The sequence below is a fragment of the Cavia porcellus genome, unplaced genomic scaffold (genome assembly GCF_034190915.1).
Source record: "Cavia porcellus strain 051 isolate PalLab524CR breed Dunkin Hartley unplaced genomic scaffold, mCavPor4.1 scaffold_19, whole genome shotgun sequence".
In the NCBI taxonomy this organism is placed as follows: Eukaryota; Metazoa; Chordata; class Mammalia; order Rodentia; family Caviidae; genus Cavia; species Cavia porcellus.
In genome coordinates this window covers 17098109-17120118 of record NW_026947502.1, presented here as the reverse complement: position 1 = coordinate 17120118, position 22010 = coordinate 17098109, and positions in this window count along the sequence as shown.

The window sequence follows — 22010 nt, the reverse complement described above, 5'->3', positions numbered from 1 at the left end:
CATAGATACCTTTCCATTACTGTTCAAATAGGATAGCACAAAGAGAAGTCCTCATCTGATGGCTTTTATTTTCTGTGTAAAAGAATGTGTGACATTCTCATGGTAACAGTGTATTATTAGTTAGCTGTTGGCGACTAGTAAATTATCTCAATTCTTAGAGGCATGCAATGGCAACCATTTATTATTTTTGAAGAGACTATGGATGGAAGGCATTTCAATGAGTCTGGAAGATATTTCATTAATTTTATCTAGATCTGTTCAGGTTTCTATCATCAGTTGCTGGTCAGTTATTGGTTGGTTAATCTGAACTGACTTCAGCTGAGATTATTAATTTTCCCTTGAGGTTGTCTCTCATCCTACAATGTCTTGGCCCAGGCATCTTCTAATAGTTGTCCCAATAATCCAGAAGAAGAAATAATTTTGTTTCATCCCTAAATTCATATATTGAAGTTCAAGTCACTAATGTACCTATATTTGGAGATACGACTTTTACAGAAGTCCTATAATTAAATGAGGTGACAAGAATGGTGATTGGTCTGACAGGATTAGTGTCTTTATTAGAAGAGTTACAAGACAGCTCTCTCTGCAACATCTTCAAGGTCAGAACATCATCTGCAAAACAGGAGAAGGCCTTAACAGGAGCCCGACCCTGCAATAACTCTGATCTTCAGATTTCAGTCTCCACACGTGTGAGAGAACAAATTTGTCTTGTTTAAACTATTAAGTTTATGTTACTTTGTTCAGAAGACAGGTATATGAATATAGAAACAATAAAAACAAAATGGTCATATATGTTCTTTTTCAGGTCTTTTGTTGTATCATGTAAGCTATGACTTCAAAGTTGAAAGTGAATCACATATCCACATTCAAATTTCAAGTGGGAAAGAACTCTATAGAAGGTTAGAAAGACAGTATTCATTGTAGCCAGCTATGCAACAAATCCAACACAGAGGGGACCTTCTCAAGGCCTTTTCTCATCATATATTCATGGAATGAGATCTCGTTAGGCTTTTTTTCCATCTCTTTGTCTTCCATGCTCCCCTCTTTTTAATGAGCCTACCCATCCTGTTGGATTAGACTCCACCATTATGAATCCATTTAGCCTTAGTTCCTTCCTAATGATTCTTCCTTCATGTATAGTCCCGGGGTGGAGGCACAGGCTTCAACATATAGAGCAGAAGGGGCATAATACAATCCATATCAACAGGGTAAGCAAAAGGAAGATGTTTCTTTCTCTGTTTATTTGTTTCCCAAGGGCTTTGGCAGTTGCAGATAAAACTGTTTTGGTTCAATGAAAGTAATGTCATTAGTTAGAAAATATTTAAAATCACAACTGCAAATGAAAAGCAGTTGGAGAGTAAAAATGGATGGAGGGGATGCAATGTAGAGAAAACAAAAGTGTCACTAGATTACAGGTACATTTTCTTATACAACAGTGGAAGATTAAAAAGGACTAAAGCTGTTATAATTAATCACTTGGAACACAGAATGGTTTGGTGGATGATGTTTTCTAGTATATCAGGAGTATGAATCATGGAAAAGCTTGAGACGTTATCTTTAGAGAACAAGAAGCAGTGGAACTCAGAGGCAAGTAGGTTGTAAAGCTTGCTTATGCATCTTGTTATCATCCAGTTCCACAGCAGGGACTGGATGGGGAACCGCCATGGGAAGCACCTTGTCTTTTATAAATAGAGGAATTTATTCAGAGAAATGTGGGTGACATTGATTAAGATGTTTATTTCCTTCCCCTTAATGTACCTGACTAATTACTAGTGAGCTACACATACTGAATTTAAAGTTATTTATTTATGTGAATAAATACCTTTCAATTTGCAAGGTACAATTATCTGAGTAAGACCAGTAAAATGCAACAAAGCCACAACATCACGCCAGATCAGTTAGATGTGCTTGGTCCTTCTTGTTCTCTAAGTGTTTTAGAGGCACTTAGAGAAATGACATAGATCAGCTCTTACTTCTAAATTTAAAATCTGAAAACAGCATTCAGATGATCAGCCAAAAAATGACAGGAATCCAGTTACATGAATTGTTTGTATGGCTTTTCCTCCCTCCTTTTAACTGACAGATGGCTCTTGAGTCTCCTTTTTCCACCCCACTGCTTCGCTAAGTCAATCTTCTATTCTCATATCCCTGAGATTTAGATGGGCTCAGGTGTCTGAGTAATTCTTCCGTGTGTTTATATACCGTATTTCATTGTTGTCTTTTTAAAGAAGGTTAAAAATCTTCAAGAAAGACATCATCAGCTTTCGCCACAGGCTGATACTAATAGAAAGGCAGTCAAAAATAACAAAATTTTCTAGACAGATCACACCCTCGGTGCTACCTTTCTGTGCATCCCCCCCCCCCAATGGTAAGAGTAGGAACTACTTTCAAGAGACATTGTTTCTAATGAAACTTGGAAGTTATTCCCCCTCTTTTTATTTCATCCTTTATAGTGGTACTTAAGAGAAATCTGAAGTGAGGTAGTAAGAACTAGATAAGACCTTTCCTCTATTTTATTTTTTCTGTTACATCCCAGGAAGGAAATGCTGTACTTTCTCATTAGTATCAATAACTAAGACTTTTGTAATAGGAATTAACTCATAATTTCATACCTGTAATCCCTACTGGAGCATAAGCTTCATTGAGAAGATACTAATTTTTTTTCATTCTCTGACACAGCGTCTCACTATTCCAGAATGACCTTGAACTCATTATATACCCAGGCTGAGCTTCAACCCACAATGATCCTCCTGCTTCAGCCTCTGGAGTGCAGAAGTACAGACATGCCCCACCAGGCCTGGATTCATTAATCTTAATCTTAGGAGCTAAGTAAGTAATTTATGAAACATTATTTTATACTGAAAACAAGCTAAATACTTCACTAGTATTCATTTATTTAATTCTCTCAAAAGAATAACCAGATAGTAGGAACTATTTAGCTGAATATGGTGCACTTGAAATAATTTGAAGCACAGGAATTCATTGCAAGTAAAAGTTTTGCTCCCTCGATAATGTGACAGGGTCCCATATGCTGTGGACTGAAGACAGGGATTATGAAGGAAAAGAGCCACAGCTGGCAATCAGAAGTCAGGTTGTAGAAAAATTTACTACTTTAGAATTGAAGATTTTTTAATTAAGCAGAAGAAAAAGCCACTTAGTGTTTCAGAAAATAATAAATGTGGAGTGAAAAACTGAAGCAGACAACAGTATTTATAGTATTCTTAGAAGTATATCACAGGGGATTTCATTACCTACAGATTAAAATCAGTTTGTATAAACATGGGTCCACTCTAGCCTCTTAATATAACATTATTTTATGATCTTTTTATTATGGTATGATAAAGATTGAGAAAATTAGTAAAGGAAGAGTGCTCTCACAGCAGGTCTAAGTCCTATGCTTCTCTCATGTCCTACTGAGATGGAGGACAAACGCCCACACTTAGGGAAGAAAGACAGAAGGATACTCTGATGGGATTTTATAGGTCAGCTTCTGAGAAGAAGGAATGGGATGGAAATTAATCAGGCAGGGGTACAGGGGAGCAAAGGTTTGAGGATGATTGTCTTATCATACTTGGGTTCTGAGGGCTTTCACAACTGTGTGCTTCTTCTGGTTTGAGGAGTAAGAGTAAATTTGATTTGTTGCTACTTGTAGCCACAAAATATGGTCATTAATGGTAGATATCCAATCAGCACAATTTTCAGTAGTTTATTACTATGAGTGTTTAGCTAAGTTTCTCCATCGTCTGTAAACATAATTGTCCACTTCTATAAAATATGGTGGCCCTGAAAGTTGTTACTTCTTAGGTGAAATGCCTAGCATTCCTCCATTGTAATATTTAGAAGATAGTAAAGTATGATTATATGCAGGTCATTTATTGGAATTAAGTTTCAACTCAAGTTTATGTCTTTGGCCTCCTTGAAACATGATCTCTTTTCAAAGAGGGCAAATCATAATGAAAAATTTAAGTCACCAAGGGAAGCAGTGAAAAAAAAATTCTGTGTGATTGGAGGGCTGTGGTTTTTCATAAATACTGCATTGGAATATAATGTGGTCAGTTTCAGTAGAGCTGTGTGGAGGTAATCTTCCATTTAATCTGGATGAATCAGACCACGGACATGTTCTTCATTTATAAGAATCTTACAGACAAATTATAACCATTAAGATCATTTTCTTATGTATTAATAGAAAGTACAGCTATGTTCTCAAAATTTATCCGAAGTTTCCATAGAATTTTCCCTTTAAGTGTCCAAACAAATTTAAAGCATAAAATGCCTTATGTGAGCCGATACCAAAACCCAGATATTTTAAACTTTCTAAATGACTGGAATATTTGGATATACGTTCACACATCATAGAAAATGCACCAATAAAAGAATTATAGAAGAAAAATTAAATACCATACAATAATATACATAAAATTTCAAAATAATATGTCACAGTGTTTTGACATTAATATAAAAGCCATGATACTCAAATAAGTTAGCTAAGGGTGCATAGTTGGTAGTGCATGGATTATGTAGCCATGGCAACTTGATTTGAGATTTGCAAGGTGTGTTTTAATGTATAATCTTGTTTTGGGAATACATTTAGCAAGTCATTACATAACTAAATCACTGAGATAGAATGTGAGATGCATTCAAAATATTCCTCAAATCTTAACTGTCATCCTCTGGCTATGAATCAGAATAATACTATACTGCACTGAGCAGTAATTTCTGTTTGAGGCTACTTTGTCTGAAAGTTTATACCCTTGGTTTTTATCCAGAGCTACAACATTTCTTTTTTCTATTATTTAGTTGCATAAAATTTGACTAAAGAGTTTAAAACTATGCTCTAAAGAAGCTGAAATGAATGATGTTTTAGGGTTGCAATTAATGAAGTTTATGAGATAGATGCTGTTATTTTCAAATCCTAGCAGTGGTTGGAAGAAGCTTTTTTTGTTTTTCTTCAGTAGACCTAAAGTAGGTTTTTCTCTCCATTATTTGCATTTGGATAATTTGGACCAAGTGTGAGTTCACACTTACGGCAAAAACTGGCACATTGACTGGAAAAGATCCGAGCATTAGCACATGGTAAACGAATGGTGCTGTCTTTCAGTGATAGCTGGAATTACAATTATGATGTCACTAACAGCTTTGCAACTCCTGCCCCTGTCATTACCATCCACATTGTTATAATCGTCACTTCTACATTTCCCTGTATATATTTGCTTCCTTTGTTTTCCCCTTTGGCATCAGTTTCCTTCCTATATCTATATCAAGCCAGTGTGTCTGCCCCATACACGGATCTGTATCATACCCCAGTTCAGGTACCAGTCTATGGAGATCATTCTAAAATATTTCCTTGTGAGATCCAGAGCTATGGTTTTAATGTGTCAGATGAAATAAAAGGGGCTTAATGATTAGCTATTCTGGCTGCCAACATTCTTGGGTTCCAGAAGTCAGTGGAAGATTCCTGCCACTCCTCAGACCCCATTGTACAACGATGGTGACATATGCCACTCACCTCTACTTAAAATATTGTTCTCTCCTGTTTGAGGTCACCATTAATTGACTCTAAAGTAAAATGACCTGAAGTCAATGAGGTCTTCTACCAGTATCTCCAGACCATGGCAGGAATGCCTAAAGGGGTACAGAAAAGTAAATACAATCTCTCCAGCCAAAGAAGAGGTCATAGCCTGCTAAAGAATGGGTATTAAATTCACCTTCACACTGCTGACCTCAGATTACTAAAATTATTGACATAAATTATACTAAAGAATTGTGATTTCTTTGGGAACTGTTGATGTATGTAGCTTCACTCAGTGGAAAAATGGTAAAAATTGAAAAATAGATTCCTAAAATCATCTAGATCATATTGAACCCACATAGTTATTTGTCATAAAGGTTTTTCTGTGAGGTTCCCAAAGAAATGATAGTTTTCTTTCTGAAGTTAATTGCCTGAGGAACTGAAGACAGTGATTCAATGGAGAAATTTGGGAAAACGTTGTGTTTGTTCTTTGTGGTGGAGCAGGTAGCTCTTCTTTCTATCATCCAGGCTTTGAGTACCTCTCTTTCGACTTATTAAACCAAAGCCCTGTTGGCAAGTTGCTCTGAGCCATGCACCCATACAACTTACTCATATTGTAGACAAATGCTCAAACTCCATTTGTAATGCACTATTCTGATTGAATGATTAAGTTCTCCAGTGAATTTCTACCTTATGGATTGTGCCTTATGATTGGCAGCTCACTTTGCAAAGTTACTTCATATTCCACTTAGAAGTTGAAACTCTTGTAATACAGTTGCAAGCCATGAGCTGTTTTGAAATATTCACAGGAAATTTCTTCAGTGTGAATGGGTTTGTGTTGTGTTTTCATATTGAAGTTTTCCAGAAGGACAGTAGAGCTTCCACAAATGCCATTAATATTCCTAACATCATTATATTCACTAGGCTTTACAGGCAAAGAGGAAGAGCAACTGGATCTGCAGATCAGAACACTTACACGGCATTTGTTAAAACAAATATATTATGAATCTCAAACAAATATGATCAGTAATAACAATATATCATGTTTTCCAGGAAATTATATAATTTACTAAAACTTACTTAAGAAAAAAGTGTATAGCCCAGTAAACCAAATTTTAATCAAAGAAAGAAATAATTTGTTTAAATGTCTTTTAATTTTAAAAATCTCCCTTGCCTCAGAGGCTTTATAGGTAAGTTTCAACAAAGCTGAGAATGGTCATGATCATCTTATTACAAATGTCTACATGATGGAGTGTGATTCAGTGGTAATATTCCTGAGTATAGTCCCCAGCAATGAAATTTTAAAAACTCTCTTCTTTTTCATATACAAACAAAGAACATGTTAGCTCATTTATCAAATTTTAATGTTCTTAATATGAAAAATAGATAATAAAAAATGAAAAAATTATCAAGTTGCATCTAACATAATGTGAAACCTATAAATGAAATAATAAACATCAATGTATTGAGTATGACCTGGCTAGGAAACAATTATCCCATAAACATTTGCTACTAAAATATACTTTCATGCTCTAAACCTGCAGAGTCCCTGCAATCTGTCCTCTTCTCCACTGAGGAGTACATATGGCTGCGAATGTAGCAATGTCAGAAGAAACTTCTATTCCCAGAACTCCTAGTAGCGGGGCCAGGTGTTCTCCAGTGGAAAACATCAGAGGTGATCAGACTAAACACAAAGCCTGGAGATAACACATCCACTCTTCATCTGCACGTGACCCAGCTGGACTGAGAAGATGAGAAAAAACCACGGGGGTTGCAGTAGCAACATCAATTTCAAAGCAGAGGTTTTGGCTAATCAGCAATGCAGTATTTGGACTTTTAAAAAAATTTTTTAAATTCTGTCTTTTTCTTTTTTATCGGTCCTGGGATCGAACTCACGACTGCCTGCTTGCAAGGCAGGCGCTTATGCTGCTGAGCTAAATCCCCAGCCCAGTATTTGGACTTTTTTGTTAGAAGAAACTTATTCATATGGATAAATATACAATAATGTAGGCATTCAAACATATATATCCCCGTAGTCATTAAAATAAATTTTAAATCATTAAATTTCTTATGTAAGTTGCCATCTGATGTTTCATCACAAATTTAATAATTTTGAATATGTTTTCTGGTTGTTTACAGTATCTTGGATTTTATCTTTTATACGATTTTATTAAAATTTGGAATCTCAGGACCACAGATTTAGCTCAGCGGCTCAAGTGCTTTCCTGGTAAGTGTGAGGTCATGAGTTTGATCCCCAGTACCCAAAACAAAACAAAACAAAACAAAACAAAAAAAAAAAAAAAACGAATTGGAGTCTCAATATATTATTTATGATGGTCAATTTTATGTGTCAAGTTGAATAGAAAACAGGTTGTTCAGATTACTCCTTGTGGTGCATTTATCTGTGAAGGGTTTTTGGATGAGATGTATGTTTGAATCAGTGGACTCAGTAAATTACTCTCCCAGTATGGTTAATTGGCAACATCCAAATCACTGAGGGACTAAGTGGAATTAAGGTAAAGAGAAAGGTACTCATATTTCTTTCTGGTAGTTTAAAATAGAACACCTCATCTTCCCCTACCTTTATTCTCCTAAATGGAATTACACCATTTGCTTTATTTGATCTCCAGCTTGCAGAAGGTTTTCTTAACCTTCATAATCAAACACACACACACACACACACACACACACACACACACACACACACACACACGTGTATTTATAAATAAGACCTGTGTGTATATAAATATATGTATGTAGATAAACAAATAGGTGATAAATAATATACAAATAGCTGATAAATAGGTGAATATTGGATAGATAATTTTTTGTTCTGTTTCTTTGAAGAACCCCAATTAATACTAAAAGATGACTGGAAAGGCAAGTAGATAGATACTAAAATAGAAAAAAAAAGAGGCCTTACCATAATTTTACAAGGAGTTTACAGCATTTCTTACTGACTTACTGACTTGTTTGCTCTCTTCAGTTTTCACAATCACCATGAACAGTAAACTTTCATCCATGTCTTGATGATTTATACCGAAGGGCAATGCAATATGGTACGATTCATTACAGGCAGGAGTGATGCTATTTTTCCTATTGACAGTGGAAAAAACAATTTTGAAGTATGAAGTGTTTTATGTAGAACTGGTAAAAATACATTTAAACAAGATCTATTCAGGAAAATGTACATAGAGAACCTGAGTGTCAAGAAATTGATTTAACTTACATGCATCCATGCATGTACAAACCTTGAAAACCTCATGTGCCTGTATATCCTTAGGGAGCGACATGCTCAATTTGGAGTCTGACTTCTGCACCCTGTGAATGTTTCAAATAATATCCTCTGTGAAACACATGGTATACTTACTTATTTTAATGTATATTTCCTAGCTATAAATAAATGAACTGTGTCAATCAGAGTTTGCTAGAGAAACAGATACAACACAAGATACATAAAAGTACAGGAAATGACAAGAATGGCTCACCATGGTCAGCCGCAGAGCTGGATGAGGAAGCCGGCAATGGGGGTCTAACACTGGAGGCTGAAGGGATCAGTCCAAGGTCTGGTGCTCACTACGGTGTTCTGCACAAGTTTGTATCAGGAGGCCTGTGAGTCTGGGTTGAAAGGCTGAAGAATCTGTGTCAGAAGGCTGAAGAGTCCATGCTGAAAGAGTCCCAGGCAGAAGCCAAACACTGCACTAGAAGCCAGGAGACATCCAACCTGAAGGCAAAGACTGCCACTCCTTCAAAGAACCATCACTCAATCCTTCCTCATTTCCCTTTTAGTGCATACAGGCTACCCACTCTGGGGGGTTCCTTTACACCCACACCCTTCCTGTACCCCCTCCTTTTGCACAGGTTGATGATATTTACAAAGTAAGTATCTTGGCTCCTTGTTAAATCACTTGGTTGCACTTCTAAATTTCCCCAGTTAACACAGTGAACGCTGTCCTAAAGCAATAACGACATGTCCCCTGTACCCAAAGATGTACAGCTGTTGAGTTACTTGGTTAAGCTTGCAGACTTCTCAAGTTGATACAATATATTACGAACCAAGGTAAGTCTTCTAATCTAGTTCTCTCCAATGATATCCCATTAACCACTTACGTATTTGAGTTTGACCTCCATAGAATCAATAAAGAGTTCAAAATTTCTATTAGGATTCTTGAAGGGTATGAAGTTCTGTTTTTATTTCTATAAAGAATATTTTCTTCTTTATCAGACATGCCAGTGAGCTCTTAGCAGGTAATCTGATGAGCTGTTAGCTTTGTCTTCTTTTGTTCACAAAGTACAAAGAATACTGATGATTTAATCATGTTTTTTGAGATTACATGGTAAAGAGGTTTAAGGATAATGCTACAGCAGAATTCAACTTGGGCTCAACTTTTCCTTACTTTGGAATCAAGAGTTTTAGAATCATTTTCTAATTTGAAAATAGAAATAATACAAGATTTCTAATTACAAGATTTCTGTGATGGGTAAAAAAGCACGATATTTGTTACAAAGTCAGTAGATGAGAGAAAAAAGTGCATTTTATTTCTCATTTTCTTCTTGTCCAAAGTTTTTCCATGATATCTGTTGTACCAACTTAGATCTTCTTCTTGTAAACAAGTAATAGCTAGTTTAGTTTATGTATGTCATCATGCTGCATAGCGACATTTGAACAATATTTATTAAACAGATCATCAGTATGGCTTGATAGGATTACTTATTTTCAAGGTTATCGTAAATGCATTGGTAAGGTTTTTTTTTGTTTTTGTTTTTTTTTTTTTTTTTGTTGTTGTTGTTTTTTGTACCAGGGATTGAACTCAGGACTGCAGGCTTGCAAGGCAGGCGCTTGTGCCACTGAGCTAAATCCCCAGCCCCGTGTAAATGCATTGGATTTGCTGGGTTTTTTTATGCCCGAAGTAAGAAAACTGAGGTTTTCAGGTTACTGTAATTCATATTTGGCTGGATATTCATATGAATAACTTTAGAATTTCACCACGTTGGAATTGCTTTGCAAAAATACTTTAGTATATTTTTTGCTCTGAGCTATATATTGTTTTCTCAACTGCAGTCTATTCCAAGGCCAAGCAGTCTCCTGTGGGAGCTCACAGCATATACTGCTGATCATCATCTTTCGCTTTTCAGCTTGGCCTTGCCAGGTCCTCTGATTCCTTATCAAGCAGCCAAATGACTGATTGGATGTGACCTGAGAACTGTTCCTTACGCCAAGTATGAAGAACCAGAAAAATGGTATTAGTAAGAACTAGAAGAAAGGGTTACTCACGTTTTATGAGTGAGATCAGACACTACTCTAGACTTAAATTATGAGGGCAATGAAGATAAATGAAAAAGTTCATCTAGAGCACGCCAGCCTCTGTTTCTTTCTCCAGTGAGGGGGGAAGATGGGTTGTGTTAAATTACTATCCATGCACTTTTAACATTAAGAGATTTCAGTTTTCATCTCTGTCACAATGATAACCATTAACAAAAGAGAAAAGGAGAACGTATGTGGTTGTTCCCAGTGATTTATCTTGTTTCAAGAAATTGGCTCATGTTTCTAACAGTGTTCATTAATGGATGGAAGTAATGGGAAGCAATGGATGGAAAAAAGAAACAAAGGAAGTAAACAAACAGGGACATTAGGAAGTGCAGTGACTGGTATCTTTAGTCCATATATGGAATTTTTGGTGTTTTGTGTCTCTCTGAAAAGTTGATAATCTGCTCACCCTAACTGCAAAGAAGACACAGCTCTTCAAATCTTCAGCGTTTTTGATATAATCTTATTCATCAACATCTGACTAAGGACATGACTTTTTCCTACAAACATAGCATCTTATAACATATTTTATATTCTTAGGAAACCAGAAATTCCTTAAATGTCCATTTATCCTTTGAGATCAGTGTGTCCCACATTTCAGTCACATTCATATAGTTGCAAAACTTCCAGGGGTTTCATTTAGAAGATCCCACTTCTATGTGTCTTTACTTTCTGTGATTTCAATACTATATAGTCAAACAAGATCTCAAAATATTTTTTAAAATTCCGGAACTAACTTATGAGTTTAAATTGTGTGCCTTTTTGAGGATCATGGTGAAATCTTCAAATGTGCTCTGTTGCTCAGTGGGGGCGTGAATCATCCCTTTGCCTGCCATGTCCACGTTCTGTATGCTACCTGCCAGGCGTTGCCATGGTTTGGTAATCCAGAATCACTCAGTAGAAATGATCCCACTTCTGAGATACTGTCAGAAGATCAACTGCAGCCTAACAGTGAGCACAATGCCTGCATCATTTACCTCACTGCACCTAATAACATGGAAACTGTATCATTTTATATCATGGCAAGAATGAGTGCAATAAAATATTTTGAGAGGCAAATTCAGATAACTTGTTATCATAATATATTGTTATAATTGTTCTATTTTAGTGTTATTAATGTCTCAGTTAATGAATTAAATTTTATCAGATATGTATGCTTAGGAAAAATTATGGCTTATAGGGTTCCTCACTATCTGTGATTTCAGACATCCATTGGAGGCCTGGTAATGTTTCTACTGCAGATAAGGGGGAATATTTTATATACTTGATGTGTATAAAATAAAAATTTAATTTAATAATTTGATTAACATTTTAAAAGTTTACTTTATAAGTAACTTTATATAAACTTTCTACTTTTCCACTAAATGAAAAATCAATATAGTTTCCATATAAATTTTTATTCCTTTAATAACCTACAAAACAAATTTTGTTGTGCTCATTTTATAGATATGGAAACTGAGGTCAGAACATCGAAATAAGTTGCTATGTCCCAGTGCTAATAAATAGAAGATTTAACTATTTCTGATAGGCTTGAAAGGCCACTGTTACAGTTTATATCCAGATGTCCCATAAGAACCTTATGCATTTGTAGACAGGTCTTTTGAGTGGTGATTGCATCATGGGCACTATAACTAAATATGAATTTCTTGGTTGGGAGGGGCAGGTAACTGTGGGGTGTGGCCTGGTATGGTTTATCCTCCTCCTTGGTTCTTCCCTTTGCTGTTTCCTGGATATCAGGAGAAGAGCATCTTTCTTCTATTCAGGCTTTTCCACCATGCTGCCAAGTATGTAACAATGGATGCAACCAAAATGTAAGCCCTATCCATCCTCTTCTTTAAATAGAGGGTTTCAGATATTGTGTCTTAATGACAAGAAAGTGACTAAGACAAATATGCTCTCATTTATAAGATACTTTATTTGTTATATCTTGGTAGGTTAAAATATGAGATAGATAAACAAAGACATTAAAAATGTAAATAGCATGGGACTGGGGATTTAGCCTTGCAAGAAGGTGGTCGTGAGTTCGATTAAAAAAATGTATATAGCTTTCACTGATAGTTTAGCTATTAATTTATGTCAGCTTATCTTAGGACTAGTAATAGTCCACTTCTTCCTCTTCTCATATATTAGAAAAACGTATTGTATAAGCAGTGTGGAAAACATAGCCCAAATCATTCTCTGAAGACAGCTATCATTAGCAAATTTTGTTTTAGTCATTTTCTAATCTACAATGGTTGCAAGTATACCTGTATGCAAATATGATGTTCATATTAAAGCTAGAGTGCTCTCTTATTCAAATTATAATTATTCTCAGCCTTATGCTGTATGATAACTGCAGCCCCAAAGAGAAATTCTAATGCTAAAATTTAGACTCTTCATAAAACCTGCTTAAGATAGATCTTTATATGGTATCTTCTTATAAAATATTCTTGTTTAAAAAGGATTATAAATTCACATTGTGTCTGATTTTATTTTTAATTTCATGCTTAGTATGTTTTTTTCCACAAGATTAGCTAGCTACTAGAAAGAAATCTTGAAAATATCTTTGATTACCTTCCTGGATTTTAACTTTGAAGTAGTTATATTGAGCAAAAATTAATTGTATTTTTGAAGATGACTGATAGGTTTGTTTGATTACTGACTGCTTGAATTATTGATTAGAAAGAAACTTTTCCCCTTATTGGAATAGACTCTGACTAAAATGTCAGAGTTTTCTTCTATTCCTGGAAAAAATAATGAACCTGTCATCACGGCAAACCCATCAACTCCTATTTCTCTGACATGAGAAAATGAGCATGTTAGCCAAAAACAAAACAAAATAAACACAAAAAACTGAAGGCAATGTTGTAATCTCAGAACTCTGGGAGGTTGAGGCAAGAAGATGGCAAGATGAAGCCCAGCCCGGACACTTCAGCAATTTAGCAAGACCGTGTTTCAAAATAAAATAAAGTAAAATAAAATAAAAACGATGGAAATGAAGCTCAATGCAAAGGCCCTGGGTTCATTCTCCAGCACCGGGAAAAACAAACAAGCAAAACAAACCAAGCAAATCCAAGGCCCCCAAAACCTGAAAATGCTTTAACTTGGCTTGTTTCACTGCAGATTCCTTAAGAGATGCCTGTTAGTTTCTCCCTCTTATACCTCCAGGTAGCTTGGTTTGTGAGATGTCCAGCCAACTCTAATATCCCTGAATTATGCTTCTTGTTAGCTAGAGTAAGTTTCTAATGCTTCAAACAAGGGCTCCAATAGATTACATCCATGTTTCTCAATATCCTTTCCAAAGTATTAAACTAGTTTCTATTTCCATAAGACTGTATGACAGTGTTAAGGTAGTGTTTGGAAAGAAACCTTTAAAAATAACTCAGTTGACTAACAGGAACTGGCAATGTTCAGATTGGTTCAGATTTACTTCATCAGAAACTACAGTCTCTCTCCTTTCACTGAAACTAACTCTGGGCTTGTAGTTAGTATCATAGAGAGTAAATAAAATTTCCTCCAAAAAATTAGAATCTTTATTTTGTACCGGGGTCATAGTTCCCTCATAAAACACAAATGACTTTATTATCCTTGCAGAGATTTCATTTCTAGCAGCATGCTAAATCTCTTTTAGAGTCATTTTGAAATTTGTCCAATCTTGTCAGCAAGAGATAATCAATTAGTTGTTTCTGTGAATAAACATTCAATTTATTGCAATAATTTGCAGATATAATTTTGGCTTTCTGTGTATGTATTTATTCAACTGCATATAGCAACAGTGAATGTGTATAAAAATAGCTACATATGTATTATTTTTAAATAATAGAAAGCAAATCACCTGCAAAACTGATGGAAAGATTGTTAAGGTCCATTGCACTTGAATAATCCCACTTATGCTTGGAGTTAAATTTTAACTAAAAAAAACAAAAGACTGAACCAAAATATGCAGATAGTAAGCTACGAAGCTTATATGTATGTTTATACTGAAGCTAGAGACAAATGTTATGAACCAATTAAGATATCACTTTCTTTGGGAATGGAAACAGAGAAACGCGCCAGTGTTCTAACCTTTAAGTAAATTAGTTGTTTTGGGTATGGAGGAGTCACCAGCAGCAGCGATGAACCTTAAATAGACAGGCTGATTCACCTTAGAACAGATGTTGCTCCATACAGGGGTGTGTGTGAGCATGTGAGGGACTAGGTGTGCTCCATGATTTTCGGTAATATTGAGCACGTAACTTTGAAATATTGGCAGCATTCAGACAAGGGAGTGCAGTGCCCCTTCAACTGACAAGGTTGAGCACCAAAATCAATCAGTCACTCTGATCATACTATCAGAAATATTACAGTAGAAATAGTCAGAAGGAAGCTGAAAAGTTTTGTTAGATGATGAGAAGCAAATTTCTAAAGTGGCAGAAAGTTTCTAAAGTATTTCTTCAGCTTTTGTATCATTCTGCAAACATAAATCAATTCCAGAAAAAAAAAAAAACTTGATATGAATGGGGTACAGCTAAGTGACTGAGTATTTGTCTAGTATTATGAGGCCACGAGTTTAAACACAGTAACTAAAAAAAAAGAGTGAAAGCAAGAAGGCAACAAATAAATAAATAGTTAAAAAATTAGAAAAAATGAAGTCAAATGTGGTGGCACAGGCCTGCAATCCCAGCATTCCAGAGGCTGAGGCAGGAGAATCATTGCAAGTTTGAGACGAACCTGGTCTATAAAGTGATCTCAAGTCCAGCCTGAAATGCATAGCAAGACCCTGTCTCAAAGATTAAAAAAAAAAAAAAAAGTAAAATCAAAGCAAAGAATAAAGAAAGGAGGGAGGGGGAGAAGGAAAGAGGAAGGGAGGATTATTGACTGACACTTATTATGTGTTAGGCACTGTTAGAAATGGGAGATAAAGTTGCCAAGTTGAAAAACTTCTCTGTAAGACAGACATTTAAATTAATTGTGTGTGTGTGTGTGTGTGAGAGAGAGAGAGAGAGAGAGAGAGAGAGAGAGAGAGAGAGACAGAGACAGAGACAGAGAGACAGAGAGAGAGAGAGACAGAAAGAGAGAGAGAGAGAGAGAGAGAGAGAGAGAGAGAGAGAGAGAGAGAGGATTACTTGAGATGTACTTTAACTTTCCAGATTATCATAGCATGAGCTTTCTAAAGATGCCATTTTAGTAAACTTTTGAATGATTTTAGGAAACTATGAATGATCCACTGCCAAGGGAACAACACATGGAAGTCCTTAGTAGTGGGAACAATCTTGATATTATTGAAGATGAAGATGGAAGCCTATGAAAAGTTAAATTCGAAACATGGGAAAAAATTAAGGAATGATGAAAGGGAATTTTATAAGAGCAAACCCTGTAGGGTCTTATAAACCCTGATATTAAATTTGAAGTGTATTTTAACAAAATAGTAGCAAGACCTTTCAGTGTTTAGGTCTGAGTCATGGTCAGTCGTTTGTTTCCTGCTCCTTTTCCACTGAATAGGGGGCTGCAATATCTGTTAAATACCTGCCTCATTTGCTGTTCATTTCCTCATATCCAACCACTATAAATATAAGGCATTAAGTATTTGTGAAGCATCTGGAGAGGGAAATTGATTAAAATATGATTCTTAAATGTTAGTGAAATTTAATTCATCAGATACACCTAGCAAAATTGAAGGGCAGATATTAAGGTGATTGACACTTAAATACACGCATTCATGGGTAGATACACGGTTAAGTTAGTACTCTGCTTGGGAAGTACTTGAGAATTAGTCTCCATTTTTGTTAAGAGAAATCAGTAATATATGAATACTATTATTTCAGTCTGTCTTGGTAAGATAAACATAGTCCTTCGAACAATGTTCATGTTGGTTAGAGTGGAACAGCAGAGCACATAAGAAACATAAGATCATGTAAACATGGGTTTACATCACAAGCGTACATTAAGTTATGCTAATGGAATCATATAAGGTTTATTTTAGTTAGCACTTTCAGTGTAAAGTAAAACAAATTTTTTTATTTGTAATCTTTAGGTAATTAAGAATCCAGATTTTCCTAGTCAATATAAACAATCTTCACTAGTCAAACTGAATCTCAATAATATTTGCATAGCTTTATGTCAGGGAAGCATTCTTCATGACTATTTGGTGTTAGTTTTGGAAGGAATTTTCTCTTTATAACCATTTTCTACTTTTTATGCTAATTCATATTCTTTAGAACTCAGACTTAGATTAGATATTTATTGACATAACCACACTGGACAAAATCAATTACTGATCTTTTATGTCCTCACTGTCTTTAACTCATCACAGAACTTATTAAATCTTCATATATGATTTTAGGAAACAAGTGATTATTCACTGCAAAGGAACTGTACATGAAAAAGAGAGAAAAAGTACAGTAAATAGGAAAAAAGAAAAAGAAAGAAAAATATAATCCAGCACAGACAATGTATCTATAAGCATACCTTGACTTAGTACAATTGTCTTACATGTTTTATATGACCTTTGACATATTATGTTGGTTTACTATGTACAGATATAGATAATTAACTTTATAAGTCTTATAAGGTAGATAAATGAATCTAATGCTGGAAAAACCTAAAGGGAGAGTGCAGGGAGGGAAAAATAATAGGCAAATAAAATGTATTACTTACATGTACCAATCCCCTACAGTGAATATAATCTTTGTGTACTAAGAGCATGTACTAATAAAAGTCAAAAACAAACAAATAAATAAACCAAGCAATGAGAGGGAAAGTTGCCTGGTATGTCTGGATCTCTAGGAAAATTAGATATGACTGAAATTAAGAGTACGATCTTTGTATTGGTTTCTCAGTTAATTTTCTCTCATTACTGAGACAAAATACTCAATGATCAAAATTAAGGGAGGGGAGGCTTATTTGGCTTACAGAGTGTGGAGGTTTCAGTCCACAATCAGCTGGCTCCAAGGCAAGATGATATGAATTTTGGCAATGGTTCATGGCAACAGAAGACAATAAAAGAAATAAAAGCAAAACTGGGAGAGCAAGTCTTTTTTCTTCCCTTATATTATAAGCAAGCTATCCATGGTAGGTTGGGTCCTCTACAACCTAGCATGTAAAACTCTTGTGTCACTTAGTTAAGTTTCTAAATTTCTCAAGCAGACACAATTAATCAACTGTTATCCTAAGGTGTAAACAATCACGGTAGGACATGTCCTCTACATCCTAGGATGTTGACCTGCTGAATCATTTAGTTAAGCTTCTAAGCCTCTATGGTTGACATAATGTATCAATAATAGCAGTGGGCATCATTTATAATATTTAGCATTAGACTAAACAATATATATATATCCTTTAAAATCAGAAGAAAAAAAGAAATTTTTGTGTTTGTATACATAGTATTAAGGGATTAACCGAGGGATGCTCTGCCACAGACCTGTACCCACAGACTGTTTTATTTGTTTATGTTTACTTTGAATCAAGACCTGACTGAGTTCTCCAGGAAAGACTCCAAAATGTGATCATTAAATCAGCCTTCCACATTGCTAAGACTGTAAGAATGCATCATTGAATTGGGCTAAAAAAAGAACTAAACTTCTTAATCTTGGTATATTACTTCTATTCTCACAAACAAAACTTGATTTACAGTAGACTCCCATCTGTTTATAAGGGAAACTTATACAAAGATCTTGAGTAATGATTTATGGAAGAGAGAGGAGCGAAAATGATTTTCACACTATTGTTGCACAGAGTTTGCTTTTCCCTTCTATTCTTTGTTCCTACCTGTGACAGTTTTTCTTCCTCTAGTTTGCATTTCTGTTCTCTAAGAAATATAATGATGAAATAGAAGTATACCAAAGCTTGATATTTATCTCAATTGAACTAAAGGACAGATTCATAGCAAAAATATATAAGTTCCTTTGACATAAATGTTAGTCTGATTTTGAGCATTCTATGTCGGTGTCGCTCCCGGCCGGCAGGAAGAACACGCAACAATATCTGGCGGTGGTCAGGCTTTTCTTTATTCTCTCCTTATACAGTCTGCCCCGAAGCCTCTACCGGTCCGCTCTCCGCGGCTCCTTCCGTGCTTCTCTCCTCCAGGGGTGGAGGTACTGGCTATATATAGGATTGTGGGCTCCAATCAAATCAAGGCGGGTCGCGTAAGCTGATTGGCTAGCAACATTAGTAGCTAGGCAGACTACCCTGCGAGGCAGGAACTTAGTGGGGTGATAGGGTTCAGGAAGCAGGAAACAGACGCCACACAGGCGGGCTCGATGAGAGGGGTAATCTAGCTCAGGCTTTTGTACTTTCCTACAGGCCTCGCAATCACCGCGTCTGATGACTTGACAGTGCCACGGCTCCCAACAATTCTACATGATAGATTGGTAACTGAAATTAAAAAAAAAGATAGACATTTTGATTTTAATTTGACTGGCTTTTGATTTTAACTTTTTAGAAAACCTAGAGCCTCTGTTTAAATTCACTCCTGAAACAGCATGTGTTGCCTTCCCTTTTTCTACCTGTCTCTCCTCCATTAGAAGACTTAGCAAGCAACTGTGAAGCAGCTGGGGGAAAGATTCTGTTTGCACAGAAATGGAACCTGTCAGGGAGGAAGTCTCTGTTGCTATGACCTCTTGATAAGGATCCAGCGGTGCCCTTTCCTAGGGGACATGAGTATGTACACGCTGAAGGCAGATGAGAGACATTAGGTAAATTTAGGTTTGATCCAACTTGTATTACTAGTTTTTGGACAGGCAGTCCTTAACAGGTTAACGTGTCTGTGTATAGAGTTAAGCAGGAACCTGATCTAAAATTTAAGATATCCAGAGATACATACAAAATGTCAAACTTTTATCCTGCTTCTAGTTAATCGTGGGTCATATGCAAGCCAAAATTAGTCTCGACATCATCTATTCATACAGAACTCCTTTCAGGGCTTTTCTCTTCTTTTGATTCCCATGACTCAGAGTCCACTGCACTAGCACCTATCTTTTGAATCACTTCACTTTTCTGACCATTCTTTTTGTTTCTAAGCGTTCTCTGTGTGTTTAGGTCATCTGCACAGCAACTCAGTGCTATCCACCATAGGATTCTGACCTTGTTCTTCACTCTTCCGGTGCTTAAGTAAAGTACTTGGCTTCCAGTGCTTAAAGTAAAATCCAAAATCTATAATATGATTTAAAAAAAAAAACAGATTATGGCTCCAGCAACTACACCTCCTAAGAGTAATTTTTTCAATCCCAGTGACTATTTCCTATTCCCTTCTACCTCCTGTAAATATTTACATTTGTACTGAACTCTTCATTTCATCAATAATCAGTACTTTATATTTTCTTTGTGATTTTACCTGGGATTTTTTTCACTGGAAACTAAAATTGTAAATACCCTTTACTTGTACATAGCAAAATAGTTATTTCCTCCTCATTGAGGTTTTAACTTACAGATCACTTATTCTGCTGCTCAAGATAACTTGGGTGATTTGTCAGCTCCCTAATCCCTTCTTCTTCCTTTTTAAAACTTCTTTTCTCCAGCCCTCAAACTCTACTGACTTTTTCTCTATGTGTTATGCTCACGACTCCTTCTCTGTATTCCTGTTGCGCTGATTTTTTTTTCTCTTTGAAATGCCCTAGCTTATTGTATTATTCAATTTCTTTATAAAAAGCTTTAAAGCCAAAGCTTTAAAGCCATAACATCTTGTCTTATTTCACCTATCACTATGGTCTCAAGGTGCATCAATTTTTCTGCAAATGAGTCAAGTTTTATCTTTCTGTATGGCAGAATAGTAGTCTCATATGTGTAAATGTCATATTTTCTTTATCCACTCATCATCTGTTGATAGACATATAGGCTACTTTCAGGAGTTACACATGACATATATTATCTGCCCAACATTTATTATACACTTTTCCCTAATATCATTGGCATTGTGTTCTTACACTATTATTCAGTGCTGGGTCGAGAGCGCTTGTATGACATGAATTAGTTCCAAGCTGTTTAAAGGCAAAATTGTAAATCTCGCATAGCAACTAATAGAGTACTTTTAATTACATTATTAGTGATTTGGTGAAAATATTTACATGAATAAATAGGTAAGTGATGGAATTCACTAACAAATTTGTTGAAATATCAATAACAAATGGGAGTGAGATATTTTACCACAATTGAGAAATTATGAAAAATTGCTTGTAAAACTATCATAAGAAGGTTCAGAAAAACATGAGCATTTTATAAATATAGTTAAGAGAAATCATCATTGATAACTTGCTGTGAATTCTTGACCAAAATAAAATTGACTTTGGTGAGAATGTTATTAGAAAGGCAGTATTATTGTATATAAATAGATTAGATTTCTCTGCACGTCTCCACATATTCTTAGCTAGCATTGTTTTGGAAAGTTTAGACTCATTTTTTACTCAAAATTGAAAGGATTAGCATAATGCAACATCTGCTGATGAGCTGTTATCTGATTTGCTAGTGTTTTAACACTGAACCAATATTGAGATAATTGCCACCTGGTTTTGTATTTTTCATCAGTAAAATACTGTTGTAGCTTTTAGCCCCATGTTTTATGAAGATGATAAACAGTTCAGTGCTGTGTGAAATAAATAAAATGAAGTAATTAAAAATAATCAATAATACTGACAGGAGAGACATTTTCATTATATATGCAAACCGATGATAATTCTTTTGAGATTAACACCTTAAAACATTTCAAATTATCTTTTAACTGAAACACAAAATAGAAAATATACATAATAATGTGTTATCATGTGATATTTAAATACATGTAGATACTGTGTAATGTTAAAGTCAGTTTAAACACATCTATTCAAATACATGTTGTTTCACTATGATAAAAACATTGAAAATCCTTTGAAATCCATAATACATTATTGTTGTCTATAATTACCCCACAATGCAGCAGCACACCAGGACTTCTTACTTCTACCTAACTTCTTATTCCTACCTAACTTTAATTTACTGTAAAAATATTTGAAGGAGCAGTATAGAATAAATGAATATTTTAAATGTAAGGTGTACAAATAGCTCGTTAACTACAAGAATTCTTAGTGATCTTTTCACAAATGCACCCTTGTATTGGTGCGTTTGCCTCAGTTCAGCTGTTAAAGATAAAACATACACCGGCAAAGTGCTGAGGGAGCGAGCTCAAGAAAAAAGCAAGGAATGCAAGTGATTCCTGTCTTTTGAGACTCCTTTGGAAAGACTCTCCAGAATTACTTCTACTGTAGC